Genomic DNA, 23,634 nt, shown 5'->3' with positions numbered 1-23,634 from the left:
AGATCGGGGGCTCGGCCGGCCCCTCCGCGCGCCCGGCTCTCACGCTCCGATCTGCGGTGGCCCCGCTGCCGCCCTCCCGCTCTTCTAGGCCCCCGCGGGCCGAGCTGTGGTTCTGGGGCCTCACCTGCGCGCCGACCACACTCCTGGAGGCGGGGGCGCAGTGTCCGTGTCCCCGGCTCACTTGGGGCCCCTGCACACTTGGCCCTGGCGCAGCCAGGCCGCGCGCGGGTTCGCCTTGACCACACGCCCCGTTTGCCCGCCCCGCAGGAGTTGCCAGCTTTCTCTTTGCTCAGCTCACAAATCCTTTCTAGAAAACACACCGGAAGGGGGAGCTTTGGGCCAAGCGAAGCCTTTTCTTTGCAAAACGCCCTCCTCCCGCGCAACTGGTTTTAATAAGAGCCTGGGGGTGGGGGGGGGAATAAGGCCAGGATCCCGAAGGATCCCCAAGAAGTTCCGTCCACGGAGAGAAAGAAGGGTGCACAGGGATTGTACGTGAGCCAAAGCATTCACTGTACGAGGGTTTGTAAAGACCTCTTTCTTGCACTTCTCAACTTTATTTGTAGCCGGGAGAGGTTGTCGGTGGCGGTGATGTTGGAAATGGGACATGAACAGCAGTTAAAAACACATTTATTCACATTGAAGACAAGCAAATTGCACAGTTAAGCACAATGTATCTTTTATTCCCAGTTTTAATAGTAACAAAGGAATATTGAAAAACAACCGCCACCCCTTCCTAGTCTCCCATCGTCTTAATCCCTGTGCACACATTTTTTTTTTTTTTTTACATAGTTGCAATTAGGGGTACGTGGTATTCTTATTTCAAAATCTGGAACAAGGGAGGTAAATTACATCCGGACAGAACGGATGTCTTCATTAGTTCTAGGAGAAAGATCTTTCAGTGCTTGAGCTGGAAGAGAAAGATTGTATCATGCTTTCAACCTATATTACAAAAGTTTAAAGGATAAAGGACATGAAAGGCTTTTTAAAAAGATCCTTGTGAGACATATAAATGTAAATATATATTCAAAGACATTCTTTTTGCATCTTCATTTAAAGCCAAGGACAAATTTCTTTCCAACACAGCACTTTGATCTTTATGCTCTTAAGGAAATAACTCTACCATGTACTAGAATTTTGAGAGCACTAGTTTTTCATCAAACATTTTTTTTAAACCCCTAATCAGCGTTTAATCAGAGACCTCAGGGTCTTGCACTTCTGTTCTCTCTGCCTGGAATGCTTTTCCCTTGCCTTTGCTTTGCTACCTCCTCCTTTAGATCTTAGTTCATATTCATTTCCCTGTCCACCCCCATGGGACAAAGATATTTTATTTTCTTCAAAGCACTAATCACGATCCGAAATTATTAGTTTGATTATTGCTGCCCCCCCCCCCAATAATGTAGGGGACTTAGCCGTTATATCCTAGAACCGTACCTCCAATCCCAGTATCTGCCAGGGCTGGTATTGAGTAAGTAACTTTACTGAAAAACCAATCTTCGCGATATGATATAGCCTTGGGAGCACTCGCTGAATGTGACCCTGGAGGAAAGATCTTTCTTTAGTATCCTGTCCCCCACCCCTTGCTTCTTTCTCTTAGTGGCTCTGGTGCAGCTGCTTTCAGATCTGCTGGGCCTTCTTAGGGCCCCACCCACTGTGACCCAGGTCAGCCTCAGGAAGTAGGCCCTGGAGGCAGCTGGGGCCTCAGGCAGTTATTTTGGGGGCAGATTTTGGACTAGAAAGTGCCCGGGATTCTCCCCCAGAGGCCTGGGACTGTTGGCTGCGCGAACCCCGACCCTTTAGCACTTCTCAGTGCTCGGCTGCATGCACGAGGCTGCAAGGTTCATGGTGGGAGCTGCTTGTGAAAAATGCTCTGTTATTGTTGGACTCCAGGCACACAGAATAATTAGGGGAGTGACATGCGCTCAAGTGGAGGCCTTTCCTTGTGGGCTGGGCCACGAGGCCGTAACTGGCCTGCTTGCTGGCAGAGGCTGTGGATTCCTGCGCAGTCCTACGTGGTTCCCATCTCAGAGGAAGCCTTGATGAGGAAGAGGCCGGGGGAGTGGGGGCAGACAGTTTGGAATTTCCCGTGATTCCTTGGGGATTGATTGTTGTCGAGACCCACCCTGGCCAACACCAAGGTGAAGTGGCTGGGCCTGCTTGCCTGTCCTCAAGGCCACACACAGCTCGAGGGCGCTTCTAGACTGCCTGGGCCTGTGAGAGAGCTGGAGTCCGCTCCTGTGGAAGGAACCAGTGTTCTGGGAACTGTCAGGTGCTGGAGAGGAAGATGCTTTTCCTTAAACTCTGCAGTCCCCAGTCCGGTGCCTGGCACATGGTGGGTGTTAAGTCAGTGTCTGGTCATGGAGGGCGTGAGAGGGCCCTTAACACCCTGTGTCAAGCCTGGGTGTGTGGGAGAACAGGGACTCCGGAGGCCCACTGCGTGGGTTCAAATGCTGGCAGCAACGTGTACAAACTGCCTGGGAGCATGCTGTCATAGTTCCTTGTGCCCTATGCTCTGCGTCTGTAGATTGCCAGCGAGAATCCTGTCCACTTCGTGGGGCTGTGGGGAGGGTGAGAGGTGGACATTTTGGAAAGCACTTTGGACAGAGCCTGGCACATAGTAATAGGGTAAGTGCTAAACAAAAATTAAAAATAAAATATGGCAAAGGTCTATTCCCTCATGAGGGAGGACAGGGAACGGGATCACGGAGGGGTACACTGGGCATTTCAACAGTAATTGCCAGTTGGGAACATGAGTTCCATTATACTGCTATTCTTTATGCGTTACACGTATAAATGTTTTAATAATGATTGAGTATATAATAAAACATTAAAACTGCACACCTCAGTGTATCCTATACCACATTTTAACACACTGAAGACAATTGGGGCATACATTTGTCCAACACTATCTTGCTCTTGTACAACCTTATGAGGGAAGAACCATTATTATTTCCAGTTTTCAGATGCAGAAACTGAAGCCCAATAACTTGCTTAAGGTCTGCATTGTTAAACAGAGGGGAGCCAGGGTTGGGAGCAGACTCTAGGTTCTTAATTGCTGTGTATGGCTTTCTTAATGTGTCACAGATCTAGCAGGTTGAATCTGAGCTTTAAAAAAATAGAATGTGTTACCCTGTCGATGTCCGCTCACATGAAGGTGCACGCTGTGACTTAGTGATGTGAGTCAAGATTTTCTGAATCATGTGAAAAACCCAGAAATAGCTGGCTGAGGAAATGGCTGAGTGCAAATCACTACTCGTAACCCTCTACTTCACATTTTATATTCATCGAAACAGCCTGCTATTCTCATAGTTCACTTAATAATAGGAAATGCTATATATTTTAACTTAAAATAAATGTACATAAAGTGAGATGCCACTTATAAGTGCTTTACTCTGTATATAGAACACATATAAAATCTTCCTGTAAGACATATATTGGGATTCCATCTAAGATTTCATTAAGAAAAACGTCTGTGATGTAAGAAAGAAAAAAGAATATGATCACTGGCTTAAGGATGTAATTGAGGTTTAGGAATTTGATGGTGTGTGTTAAATATTATTCAACAGACATTAAATGGTTTTGATGTATAAAGCATTACGTTAAGCATTTGGGGAAAGTAAGAGATGATAGCACAGTATTTTTGTTTTTGTTTTTTTAAAATTCATCTCTTTTTCTCATACCATCTCTCTCTTTTTTTTTTTAAAGATTTTTATTTATTTATTTGACAGACAGAGATCACAAGTAGGCAGAGAGGCAAGCAGAGAGAGAGATTGGAGGAAGCAGGCTCCCCACTGAACAGAGAGCCCGATGTGGGGCTCGATTCCAGAATCCTGGGATCATGACCTGAGCTGAAGGCAGAGGCCCCAACCCACTGAGCCACCCAGGTGCCCTGATAGCACAGTTTTATATTCAAACTTGTTTGTGGTCCTCCAATATGGAATACTTTAATATGTAGTTGACTTTTGAACTATACAGGTTTGAACTGTGTGGGTTAACTTAAATGTGGATTTTTTAAATAAATATGGTACAGTACTGTAAATGTATTTTCTCTTCCTTAAGATTTCTTTCAAAGATTTGTTTTTCTGAGTGAGTGAGAGAGAGGTAGAGAGCATGCATGCTCGCAAGTGCATGGTGGGGAGGGGTAGAGGGAGCGAGAACCTCCAAGCAGGCTCTGTGTTGAGTGTGGAGCCTGGCCCGGGGTTTGCTCCCACAACCCCGAGATCACTACCTGAGCTGAAACCAAGAGGTGGAGACTCAACGAACCGAGCCACCCCGCTGCCCCCGCTGATGATTTTCTTAATAATGTTTTCTCTAGCTTGTTTTAATGTAAGAACACAGTATATAATACATGTACCATACAAAATATGTGTTTATAGACTAGTAAAGCTTATGTGGATTTTCGACTGTGCAGTGGGTCGGTACCCCTAACCCCTGTGTTGTTCAAGGGTCAACTGTACGGTTGACTATTTTGAAACTTACGACACTAAGCCAAGCTGAGTATATTATGAACTATGAGATTCCTACTGTTGAAGTGTCTGGGAGAATTCAAAGAAAAGATCAATGATTTCACAAAGTCCCCGCATTTAAGCCAGACTTCAAAGACAGAGGAAGACAAGGAGAGGCATGCATGGGTGGCTCTGTTGGTTGAGCGTAGGACTCTTGGTTTTGGTTCAGGTCATGATCTCAGGGTTGTGAGGTCAAGCCCCGAGTCAGGCTCTGTACTCAGCAGGGAGTTTCTTGAGATTCTCTCTCTCCTTGTCCCCTCTGCTCCTCCCCTTACTCTCAAGTGCTCCCCGCCCCCAGGTTAAATAAATAAATCATTAAAAAAAATATACAAGGAGAAAAGGAGGGGGTTCAGAACTGACTGAGGATGAGCAAGTGGCTGGTGGCGAGGGAGGGCGGGGTGTGATGGGAAACCTTGAGGTCCATTCAGGGAATGGAGAATTTTTGACTTGACAGTAGGGCTAGTTTCCCTGTGGTGGGAGACATGGCTAGGAGGGCAGTTTGGAGTGAGAACCACAAAGAATATCACATGCCAGACTAAGGGGTCTGGTCTTTTTTATCCAGTGGGTAATGGGGAGCCACCGAAGTTTTTTAGGCATAGTTGTGACATGCTCAGCACAGTGATCTAGAACATTCTTCCGATGCAGGCTGTAAAGAGGGAAGAAAACAGATATGAAGACCAGGGAGGAAGCTACTGAGGTAGTTATAAGGACATAAACTAGTATGATGGCTGGGGATAAGGGAAAAAAAAAGAGATATTGTTAGAGCTGAATTTAGAGTTTGATGACTAATGGAATGTGTTGATGAAAGGAGGAATAAAAAAAGACTAAAGATTTGAGATTGGATGCCACTTACAAAATAGAGAAATCAAGAGGGGGAGGAGCTAGGCATATTTTAAAAATGATCAGTGGGTGAGGATTTGCAGAATTCAAATTTCTGTCTTACAGGACTCTTCTGAGCCTTTAGAGAGAAGGTATCCTCCAGAATTTCCCAGGTTATCCCCAGAGACCCCTTCTACTCCGCCCCAAAATTCAAGCCTTAGACCTTTAGCAACATCACCCCGACGTGATAACAAGGAAACGTCTCGCAGGAAGCCTTACTCCCAGGACACTGTGTTCTAGTACCCGGGTGGGTTTGCATTTGCCCGTCTCTTCAAACAGTCCTTCTAGGGCCTCTTTTGTCATGCCTTGGATTTGCAGCATCGGGGAAGTGCATTATCGATTTTGAGAGGGAGAGGAGTGAGGATTTCACACTTGTGGAGGAAATTGGAATTTTCTTAGGAAAAAGGCCGGGAGGAGGTGGAAGCTCTTTTCTCTTCTCCATGCTGCTACCGTTCTCCTTTAGACATTGTTTCCTTTGGAACAGGCCTTTGGCTTTTGAAACATCCTGTGTGGATTTAACACCAGGTCCTCCAAATGGACTTATCTCTAGATCTGCTACAAGCTCTTCAACTGACATTGAAGGACGTGATTCCAGTTAAATCAAAGTCTTCCCTTAGCAGAAAGCCATCAGTGTGATTTTTTAAAAAATCAAATTATATACCTAACCTAAAATTTATCATTTTAACTTTTAAGTGTACAATTCAGTGGCCTTAAATACATTGACTCTGTTGTATAACCATTCTCCAGAACTGTTTCATCTTCCCAAACCGAAACCCCATATCCACTAAACAATAACTCTGCACTCCTCACTCCCCCGGCTCCTGGTGACCTCTCTTCTCTTTTCTCTCTGTGAATTTGACCACTCTAGGGACCTCATTTAAGTGGAATCACACAGTATTTGTCCTTTTGTGACTAGCTTTCTTCACCTAGCATAATGTCTTCCAGGTTCATCCATATTGTAGTGTGGGTCAGAATTTCCTTTCTTTTTAAGGCTGGTTAAGACACCATTGTATGGCTCGATAGACCACACTTGTCTGTTCGTTTGGACCTTTGTGTTGTTTCCATTTCTCTGTGATCTCCAGGGACTTGTTTAAGCAGTCTCTGCATGGAACTTCCCTCCCCACAAATTGGAGATGCCTTTTGAGTTTGTTTTAGTATTCTATTAGAATAGTGTTCTAACGTGTTCTATCAATTAGATAATTGATAATAGAAAATCACAAGCCATCACATTAAATCAAGATGTGAGACTGAGCTCATTAAACTTTAGGGAAAAATACTTCTTAATCCAGACTTCAAGTGGTTTTAGATAGTAATTGTTCCGTACTTGTTGCGGGGAGCAGGGAGGCTTGGTCCCAGGAGCTCTGCAGGGGAAGATGAGGGCCAACTCAGTTAGCAGTTGAGTCTCTCTGTGCTCTCCTACATCTTTGTGCTGTGGGACCTGCTCTGCTCTCCTACATCTTTGTAGGAGACCCTCAGACTTTGGGGTGGAGGGCGGCGGAAAAGTGAGTAGGTTCGTTGGAGATCCTAGACACCACAGAAAAGAATTTGGGTGTTTCCCAGGAACATGCTGCTTCAGAGATTGCTGTTGTTCTTAGTTTTGAGTAGGAGAATCATTGGCAGAGGAATTTGGTGAAATAGGGATATAGAGAAACCACCAGAATCCAGCGCTCAGCCCAGCTTCCCACACCATCCTTTTCTCCTTCCCCGAAGACTTCGGTTTAGAGAAAACAAAAATGGTGTCGACTGAGTTATTAGGTTGGAATAACTTCAAGTCTAGTTTAATGAGTTTCTCCTCCTTTGCCAGCCTTACAGGGAATCAGTTTTATCATTTGAATTTACTGGTTCCCAAAATGTGTGCCATGGTGCCCAGGGGCGCTGGAGTAAACACGCAGGGATACTATGAGATAACTTAAATTTTTAGGGGAAACACAACTATACTGGACGGTTGTGGGATGCCCAAGAACTATGGAGTTCAAGGTGCTCATAGTTTCAACATTAGGTCGCACTGCATTCCTTCCAATGGTGCCCTATCTTTGTGAAGCTGGGTGTTAGGTGGTTGTAAGTTGTGCTAAAAACTGAGTACCTAATGAAAATCAGTATGGAGTAGGAGATGAGATCTGGTTCCAAAGTTTAAGAAGTTGTATGATGCCCAAGAGGGGTACACTATCCATTAATAAGTAATTGTGGCCATTTGAGAATGAAATAAAAATACATTTTTTCAGTTTATGTATATTATTCTTTCAAATGGCCACGAAATTATTAGGACATAAATACTTGGTAAGTTGTTTGGATTTTGACACTTAAGAAATGGAACTGTTAAGTATTTCTTTCATTCAAGGGGTGCTGCAAAAAAATTACTGAGACACTAAGGGCCCCATGTACCAAGAGAATTTGGGATTCTTTGCTTTAATTTATCAGAAAATTCCCAAAATATTTACTTTTAAATATATCAAATATGGGGCTGGAGGTGAGGTAACAAGAGAAATAAAATAAACACTTTGCTTGGAGATTTCTTAAAGGATACGTCTTTATTTTAATGATTATAAAATTTAATATGTATTGTTTATTTTAAAAAACCCAAAAGGGTTCAGAATAGAAAATAAAATCTCCATACTCCCATTCTCTGTTCCTCCCCCACTTCCCAGAGATGACCGCTGTTAACATTTTGGTGGATATTCTTCCAGACTTTTATTTCTCTCACGTGTATTTAAGATTAGCTGTTATACAAAAATTGGATCATAGACCTTCTATTTTGCTTATTCCTTTTAAAAATTCACTCTATCACAGCTATCTTTCCATGTCAACATGAATAGATTTGTAATCATACATAATGCATATATATTTAAACAGATTTACAAATAGACCTTCAAGGGGAAAAAAACCCTTTCAATTCTAAAACCTAATTTATGAATAACTCTAGGAGGATTCCACTGTTACAGTGGCTCAATCGTGCCCCCTTGTGGCTTGGCATGATATGTAACATTTTTCTTCAAAGATTTGCGTGTAGGGCCTTGTATTCTGACATGGAAGATATAAAAGTGAATGAAATTGGATCTGTTTTAGAAACTCACAGTCCATAAGAGGAGATGAATTGTATAGCTAAATAACTATAGGAGTCAAGAAGAAGTAATTAGGCACATCATAAGAGAGCTACAGTTAAATATCCCATAGGAGCAAGGGGTTAGTCCGTCTGTGAAGATTAAGGACTTCACGGCACACTCACAGGGACAGCGGTAACCACAACAATAACAGAAAATGTTTAATGAGCGCTTTTAAGCCAGGCACTGCTCTTTGCACTTTTTATAGCAAAGATGGAATTCCTCTCTTCTAAGCTTTACTCAAGGGAAGGATTTCGACTCGTGGGGTGATGATGAGGAGATGGAATGAAGGAGGGGATAGTACCCTCAGTAAGGGAGCAGCAGGAGCACATGCAGTCTGTACAGAGAGGATTGGGCCTTGTAGACTGCCGGGAATGAAGTGGGAAAGGACATCAGAAAGAGGAGAGTGCCTCAAATCCTAGGCTAAGGAATGTGACCTTAATTCTGCGGACAGGCAATGGTAACAAATGATCCAAGTTTTGTGATCAGGGGAGCCATTTTATTGGAGCTGGACTTTTGGAAGATTAACTTTTCAGCACTGCAAAGATGAGAGGCTACTGCAAAAGTCCGGGCAAGATATGATGTTGCTCAGAAGAGGTGCAGCAGAAAATGGAACGGACACATGAATCTGAGCTTGGTTAGGATGGCGGCAATGACTGCATCTCTTTCTTGAATTTCAGTCTAATTACTGATGTAAAGCCACAGTAACATTTGGTGAACTTTGAATGGAGGTCTTCATACCCCGTGGTTCATAGATTGATTTGCCAGGGCTCACATGCTGATTTCCTCCTTCTCCTCCAAACTAGTTATTTTAGGGACACCAACTAGAATGCATTACTCAGCCTCTCATTTGGCAATTTTGACAGAGCTCAGGTCCTCTGGTAGGGCGTACTATTCCTAGCCATTTAATATGGGATCGTGGCATGGTATGTGGAGAATGGTGTTATAATATGATTCTCTTTTCCAATGAATGTGACAGCAGAGGGAATTCGCTGAATCTGAGCAAACAGAGTTTGGACTAGGCCTGAGGAGCTGATTCTAAGGATGGAAGATAACTAGAGAGAAATGGAATTGCAACGGTCAAGTGCAATTTTGTGGCCATTTAAAAAGATGAGATGGTCAAATGAGATGATGGGAGTTTAGTTTGCCTTCCAAAATAATCTATTTGATTTTTTTTTTTAATAAATGGTTATCTAAGAAATCCAAATCCTGCCTTTAATATTATAAGCACGCAGGGTGGTAATTCTCAAAGCAAGGTCACCAGTTCAGTGGTGAGCCTTCAGGATCTTCTCGACGGGCTTAAGCATATCCCATAAATGGACAGGGTGTTATTTTATAATGAAAAGTAAGGTGCATCGGCTCACATTTATCTCTAATAAAGCTATAACAGATGATTCAGATCGCTTCCTCCCAGTTCTTGCTCCTCTCCGGCTTTCCCATGCTGATGTGGGAGCGTCCCTTACACAGCTCGGGGCTCACTCATGTGGAAAGAAGTGACCATATTGATTGCTCTTCCTGCATTTTCCCAGTAACTGGTGAACTTCTCTGCACTTCATGGGTCCTCTGGAATATTGTTCCTTGAGAAAATGTCTTGAGTTGGATCACATTTGCAAGATAAGTTAAATTGAATGAGGGAAAGTTATGTCAGGTGTTCCTAGAGTATCCAGCGCCTAGAATTCAAAAAGCTTCATCTGGCTTTCCTCTCTGACTATTAGAGGATATGCTTTTGCCGGTGGGTAAAGAGGTGTGACCGAATAGAAATATATAACATAACATAATGCAGTTCTTGAATTTGTGGGTCACTAATTAACATGCTTGAGCTGTTTCAGACTTCGCTGGAGTCATAATTCAAAACTGGTTTGTCATCGGTGTCCAGCAGTATCATATTTCAAACCCTATCAGATTATACTTGTGTACTTTATCACTTTTTAACCATTTAAATTACATTCCTGTTAATGGGATCTATGTTTTAACATCAACAGGCAGACTGGCGGTTTGCATGGTTCATGTCTAGTTGAGTTTTTATGGCTAATTGGGCACATATGTACTAAACTAACCCCTCTCTTCAGAAGTGAAGGATTTTACTAAAAATGAGCACATTTTTATTACAGGCAGTTTAGTTTCATCTGCTTAAGTAGTTTTTTAAACATGAACCATTTTTCAGTACAAGTGTGACTTAATGTGTTAACTGTATTTTTTAAATGCAGATTTCTTTCACTAACTTAATGGGAATTCACAGAAATCATAGCCTTTTAATTAAAGCCAATCTGTTTCAGTGCCAGACATTCTGAAAGATTCCAGTGAACCAAAAAAGAACACATTTCTGTACTGGAAGTGTGCATATGGGACCCTTCAGAAGCCTGACAGAAATGCCCGATGGAAGGATTTGAAACAGGAAAAAGATTAATAAAAAGAATGTCAGAGTAGTTTTCAGAATAGCTTAAATAATGTGTGTACTGAAATAATTTTCTACACCAAAGGATGACTTGATTGAAAAACTGTGACTCTTGCATAATCTTAATGCTATAAAGCCTAAATCTCACTTCAGAATGTTTATAGGAAAAAAAGAGAGCCCACGATGGCAATATTTTTCAAACCTAAAATTGATATAAGTGACTATATTTTCAGAACTAATTCAAGCAGTCTGACAAGTCCAATTTGGAAGACAAAGGAACAGAATATTTAAAATTGAAAGGATCCTGGAAAATCTGGAATGTACAGTCATTGTAATGGCGGTTGTAAGGAAATCACAGGATACATCTGGGTACAGTTTGGTCAAAAAGAAAGAGCCAGGGACCAGAAGTCAGAGGCACTTAACTAGCTGTGAGAGTGGACAAGTCCCTTAACTTTGCTGTATTTCTATTTTCTCTGTTGTAAACGGTGATTATATCTACCTTAACCATTATTGTGAGGATCCTAGTGAACTACTGGGTGTAAAAGCGTCTGGAAAAGTAAAGCTGAAGTGTTATACAAGTGGAATTGTTTCTGTGGTTTTGAGTTACCATGGCCAGGCAGGGGACATGTTTTATTTGCCATGGCCTCCAGCAAGTGCCTGGTGTGAGGAAAGGCTCCCTAGACAGAGCTGAAGGATGGACGGGAGGAGGGACAGAGAGACGGACGGATGGAGGGAGGGAGCGAGGGCAGAAGGAAGGAAGGAAGGAAGGAAGGAAAAAAAGAAGGAGGGGTTCTCGTTGTTCTTGTTTTATTCTCTCCCTCAGAGACTTGGGCCAAAAAAAATAAAACTAAATGTGTGGTTTGGGATTCTTCGGAGTTTTCCGCAGGTGCGCCGTGCTGGTACCCATCCAAGTCTGAACCACATGTATAAATACAGATAGAGTCTCGTAGATATCCTAGTCGTACATGTGTACAGGCTGTTTGGTGGGATTTCTGTCTGTGGTGCTAGAAGCGCGGTCGCAGACGCAACATTTTAAGGAAAGCCGATGATAACGTGCCCCCTGCTCCTTCCCTTCTGCATCCCTTACCTTCCCCTACTGTGGGGGCAGCCTACTACATCCTCCTACCTCTCGTCATTGACTCAAGCCTTCTCTCATCCCGAAGGCCTTTCATGGAGGTTCTGGAGGAAGGAAGAGAGGGGAGAGGCTTGTTGGCTGTAGCCTTTTGGAGCAAGAGTGATTGATCATCCTTTCCCCCCCTTTCTATGAGGGAGCGGCAGAGGCTGGGGGTAATTCCTTCATCAAATTGAGGGGAGAAATTCTCTTTTGCTTGCAGGGAGGGAAAATTGGCTTTAGATGACCCGTTGGACACCCGCTTGGGTAGCCCCAGCCTTGCGGACTTGTCCCCTGGCCTGCTCAGCAGAGGAGATGCCCAGAGACGGACGGCATGAGGCTTCAGGGCTGGCCGCCGGGCAGCCTGGTCGTGTGCTGGGTGATGTGGCAAGGATGCCTGAGTTGATTGTGGTCAGGTGCGTGCTATGGGGCAGGGGTGTTGGGTTTGACTCTCTTGCTGGTTTTCTGGCCCCGAAGAGAAGCCTGCTGGGTGAGGAAGGACGCTGAAGACCGCCCTGCAGGGGAGGGAGGTGATGAGATTTAAATTGAGTCACACTGACATTTGAGACTGAACTAGCACAAAGTGACAGTGACCCAGGAGGTGACAAGCTTGCTTGAGACCCACTACTCCAATGGTGAAGGGCAATTTGACAGGACACAATAGAAAGCAGAGATTAGAAGATAAACAGAAAACGTCAAACCCAAACGTTCAGTGTTGTGCAGCACTGAGCAGAGATGTTCATGGAGTTATTACATTAATTAGAAACGGTCCTCACGGGGTTTGACTCCAGTTCCTTAATCACAGAACCAGACTCCAAGCAGATAAGACCTTAAAGATGATTCCTTCTAGGCTAGTAGATTTCAGATGCTGTTCCAGGAAGTCCAGGGTGGGGGGTGGCGGCCAACAGAGGTTGCCCAGGACCCCTGGGGAAGGGATGAGGTAGGTGTAGACAGAGGAGGTGAGGAAGGGAGGGAGATACGCTGAGAAGGTGGGACTTCTGGTCTCTCTCCTTTTAGCTAGAAAAAGTTTGCTTTTATGTGCTTTATACTTCAGGCTTCGTTGCAAGATTACTTTTGTCCAGAGGGTTCCCCGATTTAAAGAAAAAGCTCCCTTATAATCTAACCCTCTTAATTCTGAGATTAAGAAATTGAAGTTCAGTCTGGGGAAGCGACAAGCCCCAGGCCACGGAGCCGTGAGCGGCAGAGTCAGGATCATAGGCCATTTGGTTCTGAGGCCTGTCCCGAACCAAAGAGTGACATTAGCCTCATGAATTCAAGGCACATTTATTAAGCAGCTACTAGACAGAGTCATACGGTAGGCTCTTTTTTTTTTTTTTTTTTAATTTCTCCTTCCTAAAAGATTAATGCAGTTACTGCATCCATTTGGTGCCTTTACTGCCGGAAAAATAACAGCCAGCAGGGGCTTTCTTGGGTTACCTTGGTAAGAGATCTCTGCAAGTCAAACACTATTAACTTTAATGAAGCGGCTTTGATGGTGGGGAAGAGACAGCTGACACCACATTTCCCTAACAATAAACCACTCTGACAGATAAAAACAAACAGGCTCCAGATAACATATAGCATTTCGGAGAACAGGGCCAATAATGAATGTAGACGGATGTGAGCCCGGCTTTCGTCTAACGCTGTGTCCCTCCATCTGTTGTGGAAACTTCTAAAAGGCCAGGCACGATGATCTAATCCGGCTTTTTACAGAAACCGCTGCCTGGGTTATTATAAGGATGGCCCCGGGGTGGGGAGCGGGGGGGGGGGGGAAGAAAACCTAGTAGTAAAAAAGTAGTAGTAGTAGTAGTAGAAAACCTAGTAGTGGAAAACCTTCGTAAAGAAACCTAGTAGTATGCTGGGCTGTTTCTGAAGACCCGTTCTGCTGTGTGTGTGGTATCACACCTGAGCACTGCTGGTTGGCTTGGCCAGAGCCGCTGCGGTGATATGCTTCTCCACCTTCCTGGCCCTGGTGTGGCCTCACCCACTGATGTCCTCTCCACGGGGCGTGCTCTCAGCCTCCAGGAGCGAACCCGAGATCTGCAACCACTAACAGAGGGGGCTGCCGGGGCTTTCCTCCGTCTTGGCAAATCCCAGGAGAGAACTTGGCTTAAAACAGCAACAGCAACAGCCATGAAAACCAGTGAGCGGTGGACCAGGTTTGGTGTTAATGCCTGTTGGAGTCCACAAAGAGGGAAATGTTGTATGGTTTGGAGCTTGGTCATGATGTGGTCGTTAGTCATTAAACCCAGATTTCAGTTAGACTAGGATGAATAACACATATTACTTTACAAAAGGCTTATTTCAGTTCCCTCACTGGGACGTGCCTTAACAAAATACCCTAAGGCATGGCTTGTCACTGGGGGCGGCTTGTATGTGTGCAGTGGGGGAGGAATCGTTATGATTGTACTTGTGAATTTTTAAGTTGTCTTCTCCATGTATTTTGTCATTTGGTGTTTACAACCTTCCTAGGAAGGTAGATTTTTGATAGTCCCTCTGATTTGTCCAGGGACATACAGGGAGTACACAGATGAGTCAGCCCTGGATAAATTTCAAGACTTGTTCATATCAGATGGAAAGCTCGGAGAGTTCTCTCTCTCTCTTTCTGTCTATTGGAGGTGGGGTGAGGGGTACTGGCTAGCAAGCAAAAGAGCCCACCCTGAATTACTACTGGAATTCACTGATCATTCCAGAGCCCTGGTGTACTCTTAAAAGCCATGCTCTTTCCTTGGGAGTATCTTTATTAACACAGCAAGTTGCCCAGGCACCTGCTTTCATAATGGCAATAATTATTAATGGGTCTCTAACTCAAAGTTTGAAAATAAGAGAAAATTCCCATTGCCTCTTCCCACATCCTTGGCCGAGATCAGATTTCTGTCTGTTAGCCACACCAGACATGGGTTAGTGAGACCCTTCCTGCAGAAGTGGGTGATGGGATGTAATTCGCTTGAGCCCTTGTGTTCGGGTCCTCCGACCCGTGACAGGGGCTGCAAAGGGATTTAGGGCCCTGCAAAGACATTCTCTTGTCTTCCAGCTTGAGAAAGCCTCTCAGAGGCCAAAGTGACTGGGTTTTGTGGGAGCCCTCAGTGGGCTCCAGTCAGCCAACGACTGATTCAGGGTTGCTCCAAGAATTTCTCCTGGCCCCCTTTCTCTGCATCACAGCAGCTCTAAGGGTGCTCCCTTCATCTTTGACTCTGGTTGCTGCAGGCCAACAGCCCAACAGAAGACGGAGAGTTTTCAGAGGGGCCTGAAAATAAGGGATGCTTTGGGCCCAGAGTTGATTTGCCACCTCTTCTCACCCATTTTTTTTTTTCCTTAAGTAGGCTTGCTGCCAGCTGTGGGTCTTGAACTCACTACCCTGAAACCAAGTGTCTCATGCTCCACCGACGGAGCCAGCCAGGCCCCCTCCCCCAGTTATTTCATATGCCGGTGAAATCATAATAAGATGAACATCAGGGGCTTGGTCAAGGGAAGGACTACAGTGAAAGTAGCATCAGGTGCGGGAGTGGAGCGTCCGGTTTAAGAGACCAGGAGGATGCGGGACGCTGGCTGGCTGAGCCTGTGCTCCCTCTTGGTCCCGTTCACTTGGAGCGCCCCCTTCTGGGCGACTCGGTATCAGGCGGTCTTGAGCTCCGCCCTGCCACCGCGCGGTTTCCTTCTCCCAGGGGATTAAGGGCCCTTCGGAGGTCTTGGCGGGCTCCGCGGATCGCAAAGCTCTGCCCTCTAGTGGTTCTTTGGGAAACATTCACGATCTCTTAAAAAAATCAATAAAATAAAATAAAAGAAGAAACAAAACAAGACGGTGTTTAATGCTCGCTGTATTTGAAACAGAATGGCCAGAGAGCAAGAAGACTGGAGAGAGCAGAGTCAGCTCCCCAGCTGAAACCGCTTTCTGCTTCTGTTGTCACTCCTTGGCCATTGGTAAGTTTAGGAGCCATCCAGATCCAATTAGGCTGTTTTAGTGAAAAAATGAAGCAACACGTCCCTGAAAACAAGGCTCGGTTTGGATTCCTCTGTCTCGCTCAGGACAGTGCCTCTTGAGCCCTTTTGCCTATGGTGCCCTTTGTTTACATTACTGACCACGAGTGCATCAACCTCCCCTCTGTTTCTTTATGAAATATCCCTTTGGGATTTCTCACCCTCTAACAAGTATTCCTGCTTTCTTGCATGTGGGGAAGAAAACGCCTTTAGTAATGCAGACTTTCTCATATTCAGTTTTCTCTGTTTCTTTAAAGTGAGGACAGATCTTAATTTATATGGCAAGCTGAACTGTGTGCTTTCTTCCGAAAGTTTTTAACTTTACCCTTAAGTTGACTCTTGCCTACTCGGTGACCTTGTACCCTAATTTTTCCGTTTACTTCCTGTACTGCATTTGAAGTGCCTATAAATCACGTCTTGGGTCAGCCCTTTCCTTAACATGAATAATATTTGTATTCTCGCTGTGCAACACAATTTTACAACAATGCCAATTTATTTTTTTTGGCAGTCTAGACTTTCTTTTTTCTTCCCTTTTTCAAAGCCCTATTGAATTTCAAGCCTCTCTCTTAGTTCTTGTGGTGATTACTGCTTTAAGGCACTAACTTTTCACCTCTCAAGGCATATCTGGAAAATGTCACGTGTGAGGTTCTAGGTGGGCTGACCCAGTTTGACGTGGGTGTAAAAAGCAGAACTGGGCACAGTCAGGCTGTGACGTGGACGTAGACCGGGAAGGCGGGGTGGTGAGAAAGGCGCAGGTGAGTCTCACCCAGTGCTTGGGTTGACCACTAGCAGGCTTACTGCCCCTCTTCTCTCCCTCTCTACGTAGGACCCTCCTTTAATTAAAATAACATACTTTAATGATCTCGTAATCATTGGTTTGTTTCCAGAAGCTATCAGGTTGTGTGTGGAAAAGTCAGTGGAGCAGAAACAAGATCCACTGACCTCATCTCCCAGGCTACAGAGGAGGGAATTTCAGCATTTTGGCACAGGGACGGTAGAACCAAATAGAATGTTTATCCCCATCATATCTTCCAAGAGCCTAGCTTTTTATTTTTTATTTATTTATTTTTTAAAATATTTTATTTATTTATTTGACAGAGAGAGATCACAAGCAGGCAGAGAGGCAGGCAGAGAGAGAGAGGAGGAAGCAGGCTCCCTGCTGAGCAGAGAGCCCGACACGGGACTCGATCCCAGGACCCTGAGATCATGACCTGAGCCGAAGGCAGCAGCCTAACCCACTGAGCCACCCAGGCGCCCCAAGCCTAGCTTTTTATGATAAACTCTGGCCATTTCCCTTCTTACCATTTTTCCCTCTTGTGAAAATCACTCAACTGCACTTTGTACCCATTTTGTGTGTGTGTCCTTACGCTGTGTGTGTGTATTGAACGTTCTCTGTTGGAGGGCTTAGAATTCTTAATTCTTTATGCCCTTACACAGTGTGAAATGCATGGGGCACCTGCCCAGGCCATCAGCAGTATCTACAAATCTCTGGGCACTCAGAATTTCAGATTGTCTTCCCCTGGCATATAATTAGTATTGTGGCCCAGCTTTCTGGTACATGTAGCAAAATGTGAAGCAGTCAGGAGACTTCCTGACTGTGTGATGGTGGGTACCTCACATCTCCTTTCTAAGCCTCATGTTTTCACCTGTAAGATGGGAGTAAGAGGAACAGAGGTGAGGAATAAATGACAAGTTTTATATAAAGCACTTAGCAGCACGTGGAATTCAATAATATTAGTTATAACAATTACGAAGCTGGAAGATCTTTTTTTTTTTTTAAGATTTTATTTATTTATTTGACAGAGAGAGATCACAAGTAGGCAGAGAGGCAGGCAGAGAGAGGAAGGGAAGCAGGCTCCCCGCTGAGCAGAGAGCCCGATGCGGGTTGGATCCCAGGACTCTGGGATCATGACCTGAGCCAAAGGCAGAGGCTTTAACTCACTAAGCCACCCAGGCACCCTGGAAGATCTTTATGGGGGGATCAGTTTGTATGGTATAGACCTGGACTTGTGGGGTCAGAAAGGCCCGAGTTTGGGTTCCTAACTCATCTGTATTAGCGCAGTGACCCTGGACCCTTATCTAACCACATGAGCCTGTGTGTTCTCCTCCATGAGTTGATGACTGTATCTGTCCCCCGCAGGCCTATGGTGAGGCTTCTGTTAGATACAGGATGTACGTGCTTGGCCAATCTCCTGTTCTCCACATCTTCTGAGATGCTGTGTGTTGTCTCCAGTAGGCATTTCCACCCTCGTTCCACTTGATATGAGTCAGAGATTAAGAAAAAGGGATCTCTTAGAATGACACCACCCCCACCCCATATTAAAAACAACCATTTAATACTTTCTTTCCAATATCTTCAAAAACCCAGGATTCTTCGGCTCCGCAATTTAAAACACTAACTCAGCTGCAACAAATATTGCCATTCTGCTAAAATTAAATGAATGCAACTGTTGTAACAGAACAATGGGTTGAAAGTTCTCCTCATCATTCTGTAGGAGAACACAACTCCCTGATGGGGAAGGGTACACGGTGCCACCGAAGGTCCTCGGGGCGCCGAGTGCTTTGGATGGATGTGAACAGTCTGGTTGGAAAGAGGTCACGGCACGTACCTTCTGAGTGCCTGAGTCTCCTGGCTTGTACCTACGGACGTGGCTCTGGGCAGAATGTTTGCTTGAGTGTCCCAAAGAATTTTTTTTCTTTTGTAAATGAAGTATTCCGTTTATAATCCATGCTTTCTGGGGTTGCAGAGGTGAGAGAGGAGGTCGTCCACGGACATGGGAACTATACGTGAAAGCATCGTTCTGCTCTGCTCAGACGTGGGGCCTGTCGGCTGCACGGGCGAGTCCATGAAAAACAGCACCCACTTTGGTGTGAGCAGTCCGTTTTCTGCTTACGTATACAGACTTGATTTATAATCCCAGTCCGGACAGCATCTGAGTCTAATTACCTGGGTCTATGAAAGTTCGGGAGATCTCAGCTAAGTTTGCAATTCAGGGATGCGCTTTACCAGAAGCAGATGGAAAAAATAAAACACTTTAGTTTATGACTATTTTTCTATTTGGGGGAAGGAGAAAGAACAAAAAGGGTTGCCAAATTGATCCTTGTCAAGCACTAATTAAATATTATTCATGATTAATTCTGATGTTGATGTATTCAGTGTTTTAGCGGTGTCATAAATATCAGGAGGAATGAAATAACTCACTTTGTGTAGCTCTAACAAATCATGCATACCACAGTTCCCATGTGGCCTTGTGAGCCTGCCCCTTATTATTATTATTTTTAATGCATACACTTGTTAGTGACTTTTATGGAATATTATTAGAGATGTGAGGCAATCATTTCCTAATTATGCCTTGGCAGTTGCCACGACATTCAGTTAGCAAATACTTTTAAAATTACGAAGAATGAACAGTTTCTATCACATAGAGATAGATACTGAAATATTTACAGATGAAATGTCTGGTGTCTGGTTAAAAAAAAAAATACATGTTGTCTGAAAGGGGGGGGGGTGAGTGGGTGGGAATTTAGATGAAGCAAGAGTAGCCACGAATGGATAATTCTTGAAGCTTAGGGATGGTCCATGGGGGTTCATTATAATATTTTCTGTTTTTGGGTCTTGGAGGGATTTTCCATAATGAAGTATCTGAGTGATTTTTTTCTTGGGAAGGCACTCAAGTTTATTTCTCAAGGAAAATTAGACTCATCAGTTTTTGTTTAAGCGCATGTTCCTTAAATTACAAATCATGGATCGGAAATTGTTGTAAATTCAGTTTGGGGCTGATAGACTAATGATGATGGTGAGGAGGAGGAGGAGGAGAAGGAAAATCCCAGTCGTGGCTTCTACTTGATTGAACATCAGCTGGGTGCCGGTCACAGGGCTGTGTGCTTTACACCTTTCTTTCATCCTCGAGATAGCGATGCTTGAGATTGGGATCTTGTAAAGATCACATGCTCGAATGACAGAAACAAGGTATCCAGGTTCCCACAGCCAATTCTTTCTTTCTCTTTTTAATTTATAAGGAGACTGTCCTTGGTGACACAGTTGGGCTGGAATGATGAATTCAAGTAATTTGAGCAGGAGGGGACCTTAGAGAGGCTTTCTTTGGAGATGGCCAACAGATGACATGCTGAGTCCCCGCTCCTGGGCCCATGGTAGCGGACATGGCTAATGAATGGATTGTGGCTCAGAATCCCACTCAACACAGTGTCCCAAACAGGTCAGAGGCTCAGAATTGGCAATTATTTTAGAAACCTATTCATCACCTCTCATTCATCTGACCACCTTACTGGATGAGAAAACTGAGGTGTGGGGAGAGGCAGGACTTGCTCAAAATTTCTCGGACTTCATTTCTCCTGGCATCGGTCCAAGGCTCTTCCCCCACAGTAGCTGAGGGTCCTTCCAGGTCCAGCTGTCTGTGATTCTCCATGTGTGCATACATGGAAACTGCTTAGAACAGTGCCTGGTACATGCTAAGGACTGGATCAATACTGGCTATTATTATTATTATTATTATCATTATTTGTTATAAGGAGGCAAAATATAAAATACACCAGCTCTCAGGTGTAAGAATGGTGACTAAGGGGCACCTGGGTGGGTCAGTGTGTTAAGCCTCTGCCTTCGGCTCAGGTCATGATCTCAGGGTCCTGGGATCGAGTCCTGCATCGGGCTCTCTGCTCAGCGGGGAGCCTGCTTCCCTCCTCTCTCTTTCTCTCTCTGCCTGCCTCTCTGCCTACTTGTGATCTCTCTCCATCAAATAAATAAAATCTCAAAACAAACAAACAAACAAACAAAAAAACAACCAAAACGGTGACTAAAACCAGGTCAGTTTGCAAAATCATCTGTTAGTTTCCTAAAACGGTAACAGAGCCCCAGGCGAAAGCCAGCCACAGAGCTGCAGCCCCAGACCCCAGGGCCCCCTGGCAACACAGACCGCTTGGCCTTCTGTCCCCAGTCACTGCTCCTCAGGAATGTGCGAGCAGAGCACTGTTTTGAGGGCTCCGTCTGGGGTAGATTGATGATGCAAAGCAGCCGACCTTAGCATTGCATTTGAATGGTGCCAGCAGCAAACCCCCCACCTCACCTCTTCTGGGCCTGGCCGGTCCATAAACCACGCGGCTGGCTCCATGAGGCCCTGTGTAGCACCCAGATCTGCGCTTAGCTCATAATCACGGGTCTCCCTCTCTGCCCCTGAAGACTTTTGAATCGTTTAATGACTCTGACCAACATTCCTTCCACCACCCATGGCAGAATTTTCATACAGACAGAAAATGTCCTGCTGCTCTAGTCTTTATTCTTGGGTGGTTTTGTGGGTTGGTTCTGCTTTCCCCAGGAGCTTAGGAATGATGCAGGTATTGTGAGTAGAATTTTTTTTTTTTTTAAATCTGTGAATTAAACAGCTAAGAAGCCCATGTAATTTGTGTGACAAGTGACAGCTTGTGTGAAAATAACTTACCCATATCCTGTTACACATTTGCATCCATTATGCTGGGTAAAGCCGTATGTCACTGGTAGACCATTAAGTCGTAGTCACCAGTGTTTTCCTAGGTGAAAGGGTAATTATTTTTGCTGTTTGTTCATATTTATTAATAGTCAGTGAAGAACATTAGGGTAAAGGATTATTTCAAACAAAGTGACAGATCAAATGTGTGGAAGGCATAGTGATCTAGCGGTTGATAAGAAAAGCTATTAGCGTAAAGATAAGCTTTTGGTTGGGATCTGCATTTGCTACTACTGACTGGCATTTCAGATAAAATAGTTGCCTCCGGAAAACTGAATAGAAACTTATGGAGAATACCAGTAAATGGGTTTGCTTTGGATGGAATCAGCTGTGTTGTAGAATAAGAGTAAATTCCCTATAATGTTATATGCATGCTGGAGGTAGTTTGCAGAGTGATTTTAAGTGACACATGAATATTTGTTCTTTTAATAGTTACGTATTTATCTTATATGTGCTAGGAGAACAGTGTAACTTATAAAACACATGATTTCTTGGATTATTTATTGTTTATTTAAATTAGATATTAAAAATGAGTTAAAGAAAAGGGAGTCAAAGAAAAGAAATAAGAGAATATTAGTAGAAGTGGTGGTCAAATCTGACAACAATTGAGATAATGATATGTGAATAAGTGATGTTTAAAGAGCATTGGACTAAAGACTGGTTGGAACTTTGGGATTAGATTTGCTCATTGGGGATGGCCCTATGCCTCAACATAACATGTCTTATGGAGAAACCATCTGGAGCTCTTACAATATTCCACCTTTGATTTAAATTTTCAGCCTAATATTATACTTTGACTTGGGAAGCAAAAAGCAATACAAAGCATGGAAGGTGATTCCGAGCAGGTGGTGGGAGGAATCTTTCTTCTGAGTGTGAGATGAAAAAAAGATGAAAGTCTTAAGTGTGTCCTTGGCTTAAAGAAAAATTGAGGTCTTGCACAAACTCTGCCCTTCATTTCCTACTTGATCTCTGGGATGACCTCAACTTTCCCTGGACCTCAGTTTCCACATCTGTAAAAAGAGGACTTGAATTGATCTCCAGGTTGCCTCCTGGCCCTGAGTTATTGATTCATTCAGAATTCTGAGAAGTGGGAAAAGTGAAGCCACCCTTAGTGGCCTGATGTTCTGGGAAATTTAATGTATTCCTTAGCCGTTGAAGAAGGGGCTACTAACATCAGAAACTCAGTTGCTCTCTTCAGGTGGACTAAATAACTTCTTTAAAGAGGACAGCACTCATCTGGAATGTAAATTTGAGTGTGCTTGTTAAAGTGAAACGCAGTCCTGCTTCTTCATCATCACACACGGGAGCCTTCTGGTAATTGGTGTCCCCAGCCGGGCTCAGGGACAGGGTCAATGATGATTTCCCAAGCGAGCAGAACTCTGAAGCTGATTCTTATAAACAGAGAGGAAGTTAGAGGAATGGGCAAGACAGGTCAGTCAGAGAGGGTAGTTTGAACCAAGACCTGGAGAAGGAAAAGAACACAGTTCACTTAGAAAAATGCAAGTACTCATGGATACAGCGTGTGATCGTTGTGGCACCGACCTCCCCTGCCTCAACCATGCCAGGCACGTGACAAGTGACCAGGACAGATGGTTGCTTGGCTAGGCTGCAGCGCTTGGTGGCAGCAGTGGGGGAAGAAATGAGACGTTGGGGAGTGGGACTGTCTCCCGAAGGGGCTCCTGAAGGGCTTCTGAGGCCTTGCTGAGGAGTGAAGGGTTTGCCACTGCTACTGCCCACCGTTAAGGAGGCAATGGTTAAGGGACACCTGGCTGGCACAGCTGGAAGAGCACGTGACTCTTGATCTCAAGGTTGTGAGTTCGAGCCCCACGTTCAGTGTAGAGATTACTTAAAAATGGAGTCTTAAAAGAACAAACAAACAAAAACCTAAAAAAAAAAAAAAAAAAAGAAAGAAGAAAAAAAGAAAGAAAAGGGGCGTCTGGGTGGCTCAGTTGGTTAAGCATCTGCCTTCCATCATGATCCCAGAGTCCTAGGATCAGGCCCCTGGCCATGAAGCCTGGTTCTCTCTCTCTCTCAAATAAATAAATAAAATTTTAAAAAAGAAGAAGAGAGCTTTGAGATCAGGAGCGTTTTGGGAAGGATAGAGGCTTTAGGATGTACGTGCCCTCCTCCAATAGCTTAGTCTTGTCTCTGTTGGGGCCTTTCTTATGAGGGA

At 44.3% G+C, this 23,634-nt stretch overlaps 1 protein-coding gene across 2 annotated transcripts in view; it reads left to right on the top strand.

The window, feature by feature from the left end:
* Positions 1-23,634, top strand: part of LOC116598860 — a 171,761-nt gene that overhangs the window by 145 nt on the left and 147,982 nt on the right. Inside the window, exon 1 of one of the 2 annotated variants that reach the window (XM_032358242.1) lies at positions 15,884-15,906. The exons of the other annotated variant lie outside the window; for it this stretch is intronic. The gene's annotated coding sequence lies outside the window, so the exon portion shown is untranslated. Of the gene's footprint in view, positions 1-15,883; positions 15,907-23,634 lie in introns of those variants that run through there. 2 annotated transcript variants of the gene reach the window in all.

Source organism: Mustela erminea, chromosome 9, assembly GCF_009829155.1.
Source record: "Mustela erminea isolate mMusErm1 chromosome 9, mMusErm1.Pri, whole genome shotgun sequence".
Taxonomy (NCBI): domain Eukaryota; kingdom Metazoa; phylum Chordata; class Mammalia; order Carnivora; family Mustelidae; genus Mustela; species Mustela erminea.
The sequence above is the reverse complement of the archived record's forward strand: the minus strand, read 5'-3'. Positions and strand labels throughout refer to the sequence as shown.